Here is a 9912-nt window from a genome sequence, read left to right as displayed (position 1 = left end):
GGACAGTTAAACTCCCTGCTTTCAGTGGTCACTTTTATCTTAGATCCTCTTGTATTTTGCTAGACTGTGACTTCCCCAAGAGCAGGGACCCTTTATGTGTGGGATTTCAGCCTGCCATGGACTCCATGCTCAGAGAATCTTTGCAGAACGAATGGAATTCCTCCAATAATTCTGAGTTTCTAAGATTACACAGAGGTCTCCAGATTATTGCCAGGCATGTTAGGGTCAGAAAAAGGCTTTCTTAGGTTAAATGCGTCTGTAGGAGCCCAAGTTCTTTTCATAAATATTTGAATTTGTCTTCAAACTGGATTCCTAAAATTTCCCCATCTGATCCCATCCCTCCCCCTCCCCCACTAACATCAGCCTAACCAGCAGCTGGGCCAACAGCTCTGATCTCTTGAAGAGCCTTTCTCACTTGATGGCTAATTGTTTATTGGTGCCTGATCCTACCAGTGAGCAGGATCCCTGATTCGCACAGTTGAGGGGTCTCGCTCACCCCCCCTAAAATCCTCTTAGTGGTTTAGAATCATGTCTGAGACCAAATCCAAGCAAGATTCAAGTTTGTGGCATGCTGCAGGAGCTCTAAATGACCTGGCTGCCTCTCCAGGCTCCTCCCCCACAATCCTGCCTCCCCACTCCTCCAGTTTCCTCAAAGGGCCACACTCACACATCCTAAGTCATTCACGATATTCCCTCTGCTTAATATACCTGATCCTTGGGTCTCCCTCCTTATCTACCTTCCAATCATCTGTTAGAAGTCACCTCCTCACTGAACGTGGTGGTGCCTGCATATAATCTCAGAGGCTAGGGGTGCTGAGGCAGGAGGATCACAAATTCAAGGCTAACCTCACCAGTTTAGTGAGGCCCCGAACCTCTTAATGAGACCCTGTCTCAAAATAAAAAATAAATGAAAAAGACTGGGGGTGTGGCTCAGTGGTAGAACACCCTGGGTTCAATCCCCAGTACCAAAAAAAAAAGTCACCTCCTCTAGGAGGCCTCCCTGGATTGAAGAGAGGTGAAGTGACTTCCCCAACCAAGATGGAGAAATAAGAATGCTCCCAAATAGGGCATTAGATAAATATGTGACTGGACTGTACCACTATAAAGCGAAATAAAAAGGGAGACATGTATTTTCTTATTTCTTTATTAAGCAGTTTAAAAAATAATATAAGCTCAGCATAGTGTGCCTGTCTGTAATTTCAAATATTCTGGAAGAAGTACGATTGCAAGTTTGAGACCAGCTTTAGCAATTTATTGAAACCCTGTCTCAAAATAAAAAGGGCTGGGATGTAGCTCAGTGGTACAGCACCCCTGGGTTCAACAACAACAATAAAAAAGTAGACCAGGGATGGTGGTGCGTACCTGTAATCCCTGTTTCTGGTGGGCATGGGGTGCTGAAGCAGGAGGATTGCAAATTTGAGGCCACCCTCAGCAACTTAGTGAGACCCTATCTCAAAATTAAAAGAGAAAAAAAGATGGGTATGTTGGTATGCACACATATTCCCTACTACTTGGGAGATTGGGGCGGAGGATCACCTGAGACTGCAAGTTCAAAGCCAGCCTGGGCAACACAGATAATGTTGACCTTCCTCAAAAAAAAAGTTCCTGGAAAGATATTCTAGGATATATAGTGAAGAGTAAGTGTCCCTCCTACTCCTGGCCCAGCCTTCCTTGGGTGCCCCAACATGTCAGTTTCTTGGGTGGTTCTTCCAGAAATGATCTGTCCGTAAGAAGGTCTACATATGCAGAGGCAAGGGGGGATAGCACCTGGGGATATGAAATATATTTAAGACATGGCCTCTGCTCCTAAGAACCCACAACCCTCTCAGGCGGGTAAGTCAACGCCAAGCCAGGAGTGAGCAGCATTAAGCAGTGCGTGAGAACCTGAATATGGTCACTCAGTCAAGGCCACTCAGTACCATTCACCGCTAGGATTCAAGCCCCAATGAGCTCGAATGGGTTCATTCTACAAGCTGTCCACCCAACATCAGTAAAGGACATGTGGACCAGAAGTAGGACCAAGATGTAATTTCTAAACTCCCGACTTCTGTGTAGTTTGAATACACATGCTTCAATCCTTCTGTCTCCAGAGTTCTTGTTTCTAGGCTTTTTAAAGTTGGGACATATCTGAGTCTGGGTTTGGTAACCAAGATAGGCAGGATGCAATAAAATGAACAGTTCATGAAGCCTCCTTGCTTGAACTATGGTTACTGGGAGTCATTACAGAAAGACAAATGAAACTCCATTAAGCGGAAGCAGTGAGAAGAGTCTCCGGTTGGAGAACAGAAGCGATGTTGAAATCCTGGCATCTTCTGATTTGGCGGCTCCACCTAAACAACGTGACAAGTGAGCTCTAGGGAGGGGAGGGGACCTGCCTAAAGGCACCGAGTTGACATTGGCAAAATGAAGAGTTCAGTAGGTGTTTCCTACTGTGACTCAGGACTCTTTCCACCACACTCTCCACTCTGACCCAGAGGGCAGAGGAGCTTACAGCGGCTCATCATGAGTCCCTGAGTACCCATCCTGAGGCCAGTACTCCTGACGGATTCTCTTGCTTCAAGTCAGCGGCTCAGTGACTGTGCACCTGTGACTGTGTACCTGTCAAAATTCCTAGAGACAACCTGTAGGCACAGACGACAAACAAAGCAGAAAACATAGCAACGTTAAGTCAGTAGCTCACAGTACCAATACAGGACCTGAGATCTAGGTTCTAAGGGACATAGTAGCGGACAATGCCCCCATAGAACCATACCTACAATGAAACAGAGGAGTGCGCCCCAGCCAGCTGGCCTGCTCTTGCTGTGCTAGGAATTCAGATCAGTTACACTTTCCACCATCTGCTGGGGACATTCTTGGGAGTCCCTACTGCCCACTCCAGGCCCCCACAGGACTTTCTGATTGCCCAGCCTTGGGGGGCACAGGCCCAGGATCCAATTGCAGAGTGGAGCCTGGGAAAGGGAAAATCAAATCTTTTTAGTTTCTCTAGTTGAAGATAATTACCTCCTCCCGATAAAACCATAAATTGGGGAGTCTCCAAACATAAGAAAAAGATTCAAATGCTGGGTGCCCAAAGACAAGAAGGTCAACATTCTCCACCCACTGGCAGGGGACACAAGGAAGATAGGTGCTAGGGCTGGGGAGCGGGGGAGACCCCTTCGGCAGGCACAGGGACAGGCAGGTCTAACCAGTAAGTGCTTTTGACTTCATGGTGCAGGAACGTGTTGTGTGAGGCAGCTCTGCACTGTCCCCCACCGCCACAGGCGTGAGTTGCCAAATGAAAGTCACATGCTTGGGGAAATTGCAACACAGGAAGAGAAATTGAGAAATCCCAAGGAGAATGAAGCCTAAATATGTTTAGGGAGGAAGGGAAGGCTCTCCCAACCCTGGTTAAGAGAATCTGAGTGGGAGAAGAGGAGGGAGAGAGGTAACCAGTTTAAGCACATACTTTCCTAAGTACAAACCCCTGGACTTGCTGGCATGATATTCTTAAAGTGGAGAAAGGACAACAGTGCCGTCTTAATAACTGGGGGTTGGGAGAAGACTCCTTTTCCCTGTTTCATCCACGAGTGTCACACCTTCTTGGCCTCTGTCCCCTCTCCGGCCTCTCCTGGAAAGAGTAGATGGTGGTCAGCTGGGGAGGACAGTGGAAGCTTTCCTCGGGGTGGGACCCCTGCCTGCTGGCCAGCTCGGAGCACGAGAGTGAAAGGAGCCAGCCCTGCAGGGAGCCCAGGGACCTTTAGCACAGCCTTTGACCAGGCAGATGGGCCTAATTCTGGGCATTTTATTATCATCCTTGCAGTGAAGGGTTTGAACCTAGAGCCTCCTGCATGCATGCTAGGCAAGAGCTCTATCACTGAGCTACACCCCCAGCACTAATTCTGGGAATGGTGTTAAGAAGTTGATGATTGCCTCCGTCATACCCGCCATCCTTGTCTTCAATGTAAAGGTATATATATATTTTTTCCAGTGCTTAGGAGAAAACCCAGCACCTCATGTATACCAGGCCAGCATTCTACCACTGAGCCACATCCCCAGCCTGCTACGAAGGTGACTTTTGCAATCCACACCTGCTTTACTCCTATGTGTCTCAGAAGTTCAGAACTCAGACCAAGGAAGCTGGGTGTGGTGGTGCATGCCTGTAATCCCAGTGACTTGGGTGGCTGAGGCAGGAGAGTCACAGGTTCAAGGTCAGCCTGGGCAGCTTAGACCCTGTCTCAAATAAAAAAATAAAAGGGACTGGGGATGCAGCTCAGGCTAGAGCATCCCCTCAGTTCAATCTCCAGTATCATGATAGGGAAAAAAAAAGAATCTCTGAGAAAAAGGGAAGCTCTTTACTAACTTAATGACTTTAGGTAAGTTACTTACCCTCTTCGAGTTTGCATTTCATCATCTGTAAAACAGGAATAGGAAGAGTCCTCCCTCTCACCTCCCACTGGGGTTGGAGGAGTAAATGGCTGAGGATCCAAAGCAGCTAGGGTAGTCTTGAACAGTGCTTCTTCTCTTTCTTCTCACTGTTGTAGCTCCCCAGAGTCCATCACTGTCCTGGGAGAATGCCTTCCTAGTTCCAGTCCTAGCTGCACTTCCTGGGCTAGAAATGGGAGGTTTCACCTGGAGGAAAGGGTTTATGTCCTGTCCAAAGGAGCCTCATGGTGGTGGTGGTGGGGTCTCTCTGGCTGCTTTTCAGGCCCTGTTGCTGTCACACTCTGAAAGACCTGTCAGGCCAGCCTGGGCTGTTTGCCTTCCCTGACGCTGACCTAGTTGGCAGGGACTATGGAGAAATACTAGGTCCAGGGCCTGGTGCATCCTCGGGATGTCACTGCAGAGAAAACACGACTTTGCTGGCTGGGTGGATTCTAGTCAACAGGAAGATAAACGGGTTAAAGCAAACAGGAGCGAGATTCCTGCCATGGAAACAGGAAGAAGGCTGGTTGCTGGAACTGTTTTGGGTCAATTTATTTATTTTCTAAAACAGTGTTATTGATATGTAATTCACATACTATGCAATTCACCTATTTAAAGTGGATAATTGAGAGACTGGGGATGTGGCTCAGTGGTACAGTATAAGCTTAGCATGTACTGGGCCCTGGGTTCAATCCCCTGCAAGGAGAAAACAGAGGAGTATCTAATAGATTTTCCTACATCCAGAGGGTTGTGTGACCATCATCCAGAGGGTTGTGTGACCATCATCACAATCAATTTTTGAACATTTTCATCACTTAAAAAAGAAGCGCCATGCCCTGTAGCTGTGACCACTCCCATTTCCAACTCCACCTTTTTTTTTTTTTTTGCAGTACTGGGGATGAAACCCAGGGTTTGTGCATGTTAGGCAGGTATTCTACAGCTGAGCCATACCCAAGCACCTTTTAAAAATTTTATTTTGAGACAGGATCTTGTGAAGTTGCACATACTTACCATCCTCCATCCTCCTGCCTCGACTTCCTGAATATCTAGGATTATAGGTGCGCCACTGAGCCGGATCACTTTTTGGCCATTTTGAATAATGCTGCAGAGAACTTTCTTGTACAGGTCTGTATGTGGACATATGTTTCATTTCTCTTGAGGACCTAGGAGTGGACTTGCTGGGTCACATGGTAACTCCAAGTTTAACTGCAGGACTATTCAAAGTGGCATCACTGTTGACACTTCCACCTGCTCGGTATGAGGGTTTGGTTTCTCTACATCCCCCCAATTCTTGCTATCTGTCTTCTGGATCATAGCCAACCTAGTGGGTGTGAAGTGGGATCTCACTGTGGCTTTTTTGTTTTGTTTTGGTGCTGGGGATTGAACCCAGGACCTTGTGCTTGCCAGGCAAGCACTCTACCAACTGAGCTATATCCCCAGCCCTCTCACTGTGGTTTGATTTGCATTTCCCTGATGATGTTTAATGTCTCCTCACATAATTATTGGCTATTTGTATATCCTCTTTGGAGAAATGTCTATTTAAGATTTTGCCCATTTTTAATCGAGTATTTGTCTATTATAAGTTTTTTTGGTATATATATGTATGTGTGTGTATATGTTCTTTCTTTCTTTTCTTTCTTTCTCTTTCTTTCTTTCTTTCTTGCTTTTCTCTCTCTCTCTCTTTCTTTCTTTCTTTCTTTCTATGGTGGCAGAACTGGGAATTGAACCCAAGGACATTTTACCACTGAGCTATACTCTCCGTCCTTTTTATTCTTTTTTTTTTTTTTAAGACAATATCTCACTAAGTTGCAAGGTTAACTTTGAACGTGCAATCCTCCTGCTTTAGCCCTGCCCCCTGCCCTAATATTTGGGATTACAGATGAGCATTCTTTCTATATTCTAGGAGTCTATTTTTTAAAAAAAATTTATTCATTCTATTTTTTTTTGAACACCAGGGATTGAATCTAGGGGTACTTAACCACTGAGCCCCATCACCAGCTTGTTTTGTTTTTTATTTTGAGATAGGGTCTCACTGAGTTGCTTAGGGCCTTGCTAAGTTGCTGAGGCTGGCTTTGAACTCTCTATCCTCCTGCCTCAGCCTCAGAACCACTGGGATTATAGGCATGCACCACCATACCCAGTAGGAGTCTTATTTTAATTAAAAAAAAAAAAATTTTTTTTTTTTTAGATTTTTTAAAAAATGTTTTAATGATTAATGTTTAGACATTATTTAACAGTGTGGGTATATCCAGATGAGCTAAGCACACTTTGACAAGCACACTATTGAATGTTATAAGTTTCTGTATTGAAATATGTAAAGACATTTGCAAACTAGTCCCTAGGAATGAAGACATCCATTTACAAATATACACATTCTAGATTTGATAAGGTAAATGTAAACAGATGCTGTGACTCATCCAAACAGAAAACCCACAAGACTAACAAGAGAACCAACTGGCTCCCTATAGTATGAATGTGCAAAATTAAAGCATGGTAAACTGATATTTACATAAATATCAAACCCACAATTAGTTTATACATTGTCAGTGACCTTCTAAGATGTGTCATGAGTGGTTCCATGAATTTTTTTTCCCAATGGAGAAGGTTCTCAGAGGCTAAACTCCAACACTTTAAAATGACACATATAATAGTCCTTATCTGTTTGACCACTGCCTCAGTGAATAAGACATGATTTTAGATAAGCAGTCTATCATTTTTAAACAAGTGGTTCTAAACAAATCTTTAAATTCTAAGTAGAAAAAAAAAATCACATATGCTATTAGATTTACATTAAACAGGTTATCTCCATCCAATTTCCCAGTTCTCTTATGAGTAGCTATCTGTTTAATTTTACCTTAATTTTTTTAAGGTTCTCCCCCCTCCTTCATTAATTTTGGTAAACTAGGCACATTTAAAAGGAAGTCTGTCAAAACAGATAGCAGTACAGAAACCAATCCAAATTTGGACCCTAGCAACCAGTTCCCCATCATTCATCTATGGGACCCTGTCAAATGGTAAATATTCAATCATCTCTCTTAAAAAAATACCAACCTCTCTCGCACTGGGGAAAGCAAAATGGACTTTTGTTTCTTGCATAAAAACACTTAGCACTTCAGAAATTAAAAATGACCTATTTACCCTACATTCTTCCTAGAATTTTGAGGACAAAGAATATATATTTAAGTTTCATCAAGACTCCTTTAGACCATGTACAAACAGAGAAACAACATGTATTCCATTTGTTTACAATAAAAAAAAGACTCCTTTAGAGTCCCCCCAAATTTTAAAATTTTTTACATTATTAATAGTGGCACTCAAAATAAAAAAATAAGATCTGTTAAAAAGTTAAACTGACTGTTCCTCTAGATTTGAGCCTGCTTGATTGAAAGCCAATATTATAAAACTGAAGGTGCCCTTTCTGATTTCACATCTAACCAGTCACTTAAAATTATGTGTCGCACACTCGTTTCATAAATCACAGTCTTTGATTCTTCTAAACAAATGAATACAAACTTGAAAATATCCTAATTTAAACTAATAAGCTTTGGGCCCTGCTTTTTAAATTTTAAGGCATGTGTGTTTCTCTACTGTAACAACATTATGCAAATTTACATTTACAATCACATGCATGATCTATAGTCTAAAAAAAAAGTTTGGATTATAGTGTGTTTTAAATTGTGAATCACAATTCAGCACCTATCATGTTATAACTAATAAGGCAACAGCAGTGTCGAGTACTACGGTAACACTCTCTTTTCCACAGTCTAGTGCGGGGATCGACGAGAGCCCGGAAATGTGAGAAATCTTATGCCTACTTGTATAATCGGTATACGTATTCTAGGGGTTTTGCACTGATGAAGGAGGTCCTACATGAATCACACTATTGTAGGCCGGGCTAGTTACAGCAGCTGTTAACGAGCGTCGGGCACAATTCATTGTGCTTACAACCGCATGGCGTGTCTGGAGGTGTTCGACTCTGCCACTTCAATCCTTCCTTTGCTTCCTTGGCTTCACACTGTTTTCCAGGGAAGAAAAGCTGTTGGTGTGTCCGTTCACGGCAGTCACAGACCCTTCTGGTGGTCCTTCAGGTGGTCTTTCCTCCAAGAGGCTCCCTTCTTGTTCTAAGTCTCAATGTAAAAGTTCGTGAAGAGAGCAATCAGGGAAATCATGTATACGATCTGGAAATACAACCAACCAAGAGGGAACAAACATGGTCAGATGACGCCGCAGCTGGTCTGAATGATTGTCAGCACAAACTGAACCAGCTGTCCCTGAGTGATGTACTTCTTCCACCAGAGGTATGGGCGCATGGAGCGGACAGATGACAAGCCATAGTATGAGTACATAAGGACATGGATGAAGCTGTTAAGTGTGGCACTGAAATAAGAGTGGCCACATGGTACCCAGTTCATCACAAACCACCAGATGTTGAACATGGTGGCATGGTGGTAGACGTGCAGGACCGTGATCTGGTGGTTGTTCTTACGCAGAATGAAGAAAAATGTGTCCATGAATTCCATGAGTTTATTTAGAGAAGTAATACCACCAAAGAACGCGGATGATCTTCATGTCTGATTCTCCCACACTGCGTGTGCCCTGACAAAAGAAGTTGTAGCTGCCTTGCCACACACCTCTCACCAACTCACAGAACATAGAGAGAGACAGCAACGTGAGCCCAAGATTATACACCACTAACGGCAAGAGAATGGCTGTTTATTCTTAATGTATTTTGGTCCCAATCATACAATTAGTAAATAAATGACAGAGCAGACAAAAGTAGGTATGTAATTGTCCAGAAGAAACCATCCTTTTACTCTGGTATCTCGGGGGCCCAGCAAGGCCTTGAAATAGGTACTGAGTGATGCATCAAAATGTTCCATTTTAAAAATCTCTTGGCCTGAGGGACAGCAGCAGCTTTGAGAAGCAGCAAGGCGGCGGCAGGAGAGCCCGTGGCCAGTTGGAGCAGAGGAGGATGTAGGAGGGAGACACCGGTAGCAAGGATCCGCTGCCCAAAAATTTTTTAAAAAATAGCTTTTAGTTGTCAATGGATCTTTTATTTGTTTACTTATATGCCATGCTGAGGATCAAACCCAGGGCCTCACACATGCCAAGCAAGTGCTCTACCACTGAGCCACAACTCCAACCCTCAAAATTGCTGTTTAGAGCAGTCATATGTTTGAATCCAAAGATCACAGATACATGAGTTTATCAGGAAGCAAAATAGTTTGCAAGCTAATATTATATCATGGGGGTCCTAGAAACCCTTGAATCTAGGAAGTCTGGCAAGCAACTATAAGGATCTCTTTAATTTTGGTAAAGATATCTCCTTAGTTTGTTTCTGTGCTTTTCTTGAACAGAAGGAAACAAAAGTACCTTACCATCTCACATCTACACCCTGGGGAAACTGAGTCCAGAGCAGAGGCTTAGGTGCAGTGGCCACCTTGGCCCCAAGAAGGCTTTCGTTATGCTTTCTTCTCATTTCATTTCAATAAATGTTTAATGAGGCCTGCC

The 9912-nt window shown here is 43.7% G+C and overlaps 1 long non-coding RNA gene and 1 pseudogene across 3 annotated transcripts; both read right to left on the bottom strand.

The window, feature by feature from the left end:
• Positions 1–1156: 1156 nt before the first annotated feature.
• Positions 1157–4763, bottom strand: LOC124980629 (uncharacterized). Of its 3 annotated transcripts, XR_007107830.1 has the most exons (5): positions 4366–4763; positions 4068–4209; positions 3446–3607; positions 2753–2948; positions 1157–2621 (listed from the first exon to the last, which is right to left on the bottom strand). It is a non-coding gene; the product is annotated as an uncharacterized LOC124980629 (long non-coding RNA). The 3 variants fall into 3 exon arrangements; XR_007107829.1 differs by lacking the exon at positions 4068–4209; XR_007107831.1 differs by lacking the exon at positions 4068–4209 and having other exon boundaries at positions 3462–3607.
• Positions 4764–8100: 3337 nt separating this feature from the next.
• LOC124980759 (elongation of very long chain fatty acids protein 5-like) lies at positions 8101–9404 on the bottom strand (annotated as a pseudogene).
• Between the last annotated feature and the right edge of the window lie 508 nt (positions 9405–9912).

This window comes from Sciurus carolinensis, chromosome 3 (genome assembly GCF_902686445.1).
Source record: "Sciurus carolinensis chromosome 3, mSciCar1.2, whole genome shotgun sequence".
Taxonomy (NCBI): Eukaryota; Metazoa; Chordata; class Mammalia; order Rodentia; family Sciuridae; genus Sciurus; species Sciurus carolinensis.
Note: the sequence above shows the minus strand (reverse complement) of the source record. Positions and strands in the feature narration are given on the sequence as shown.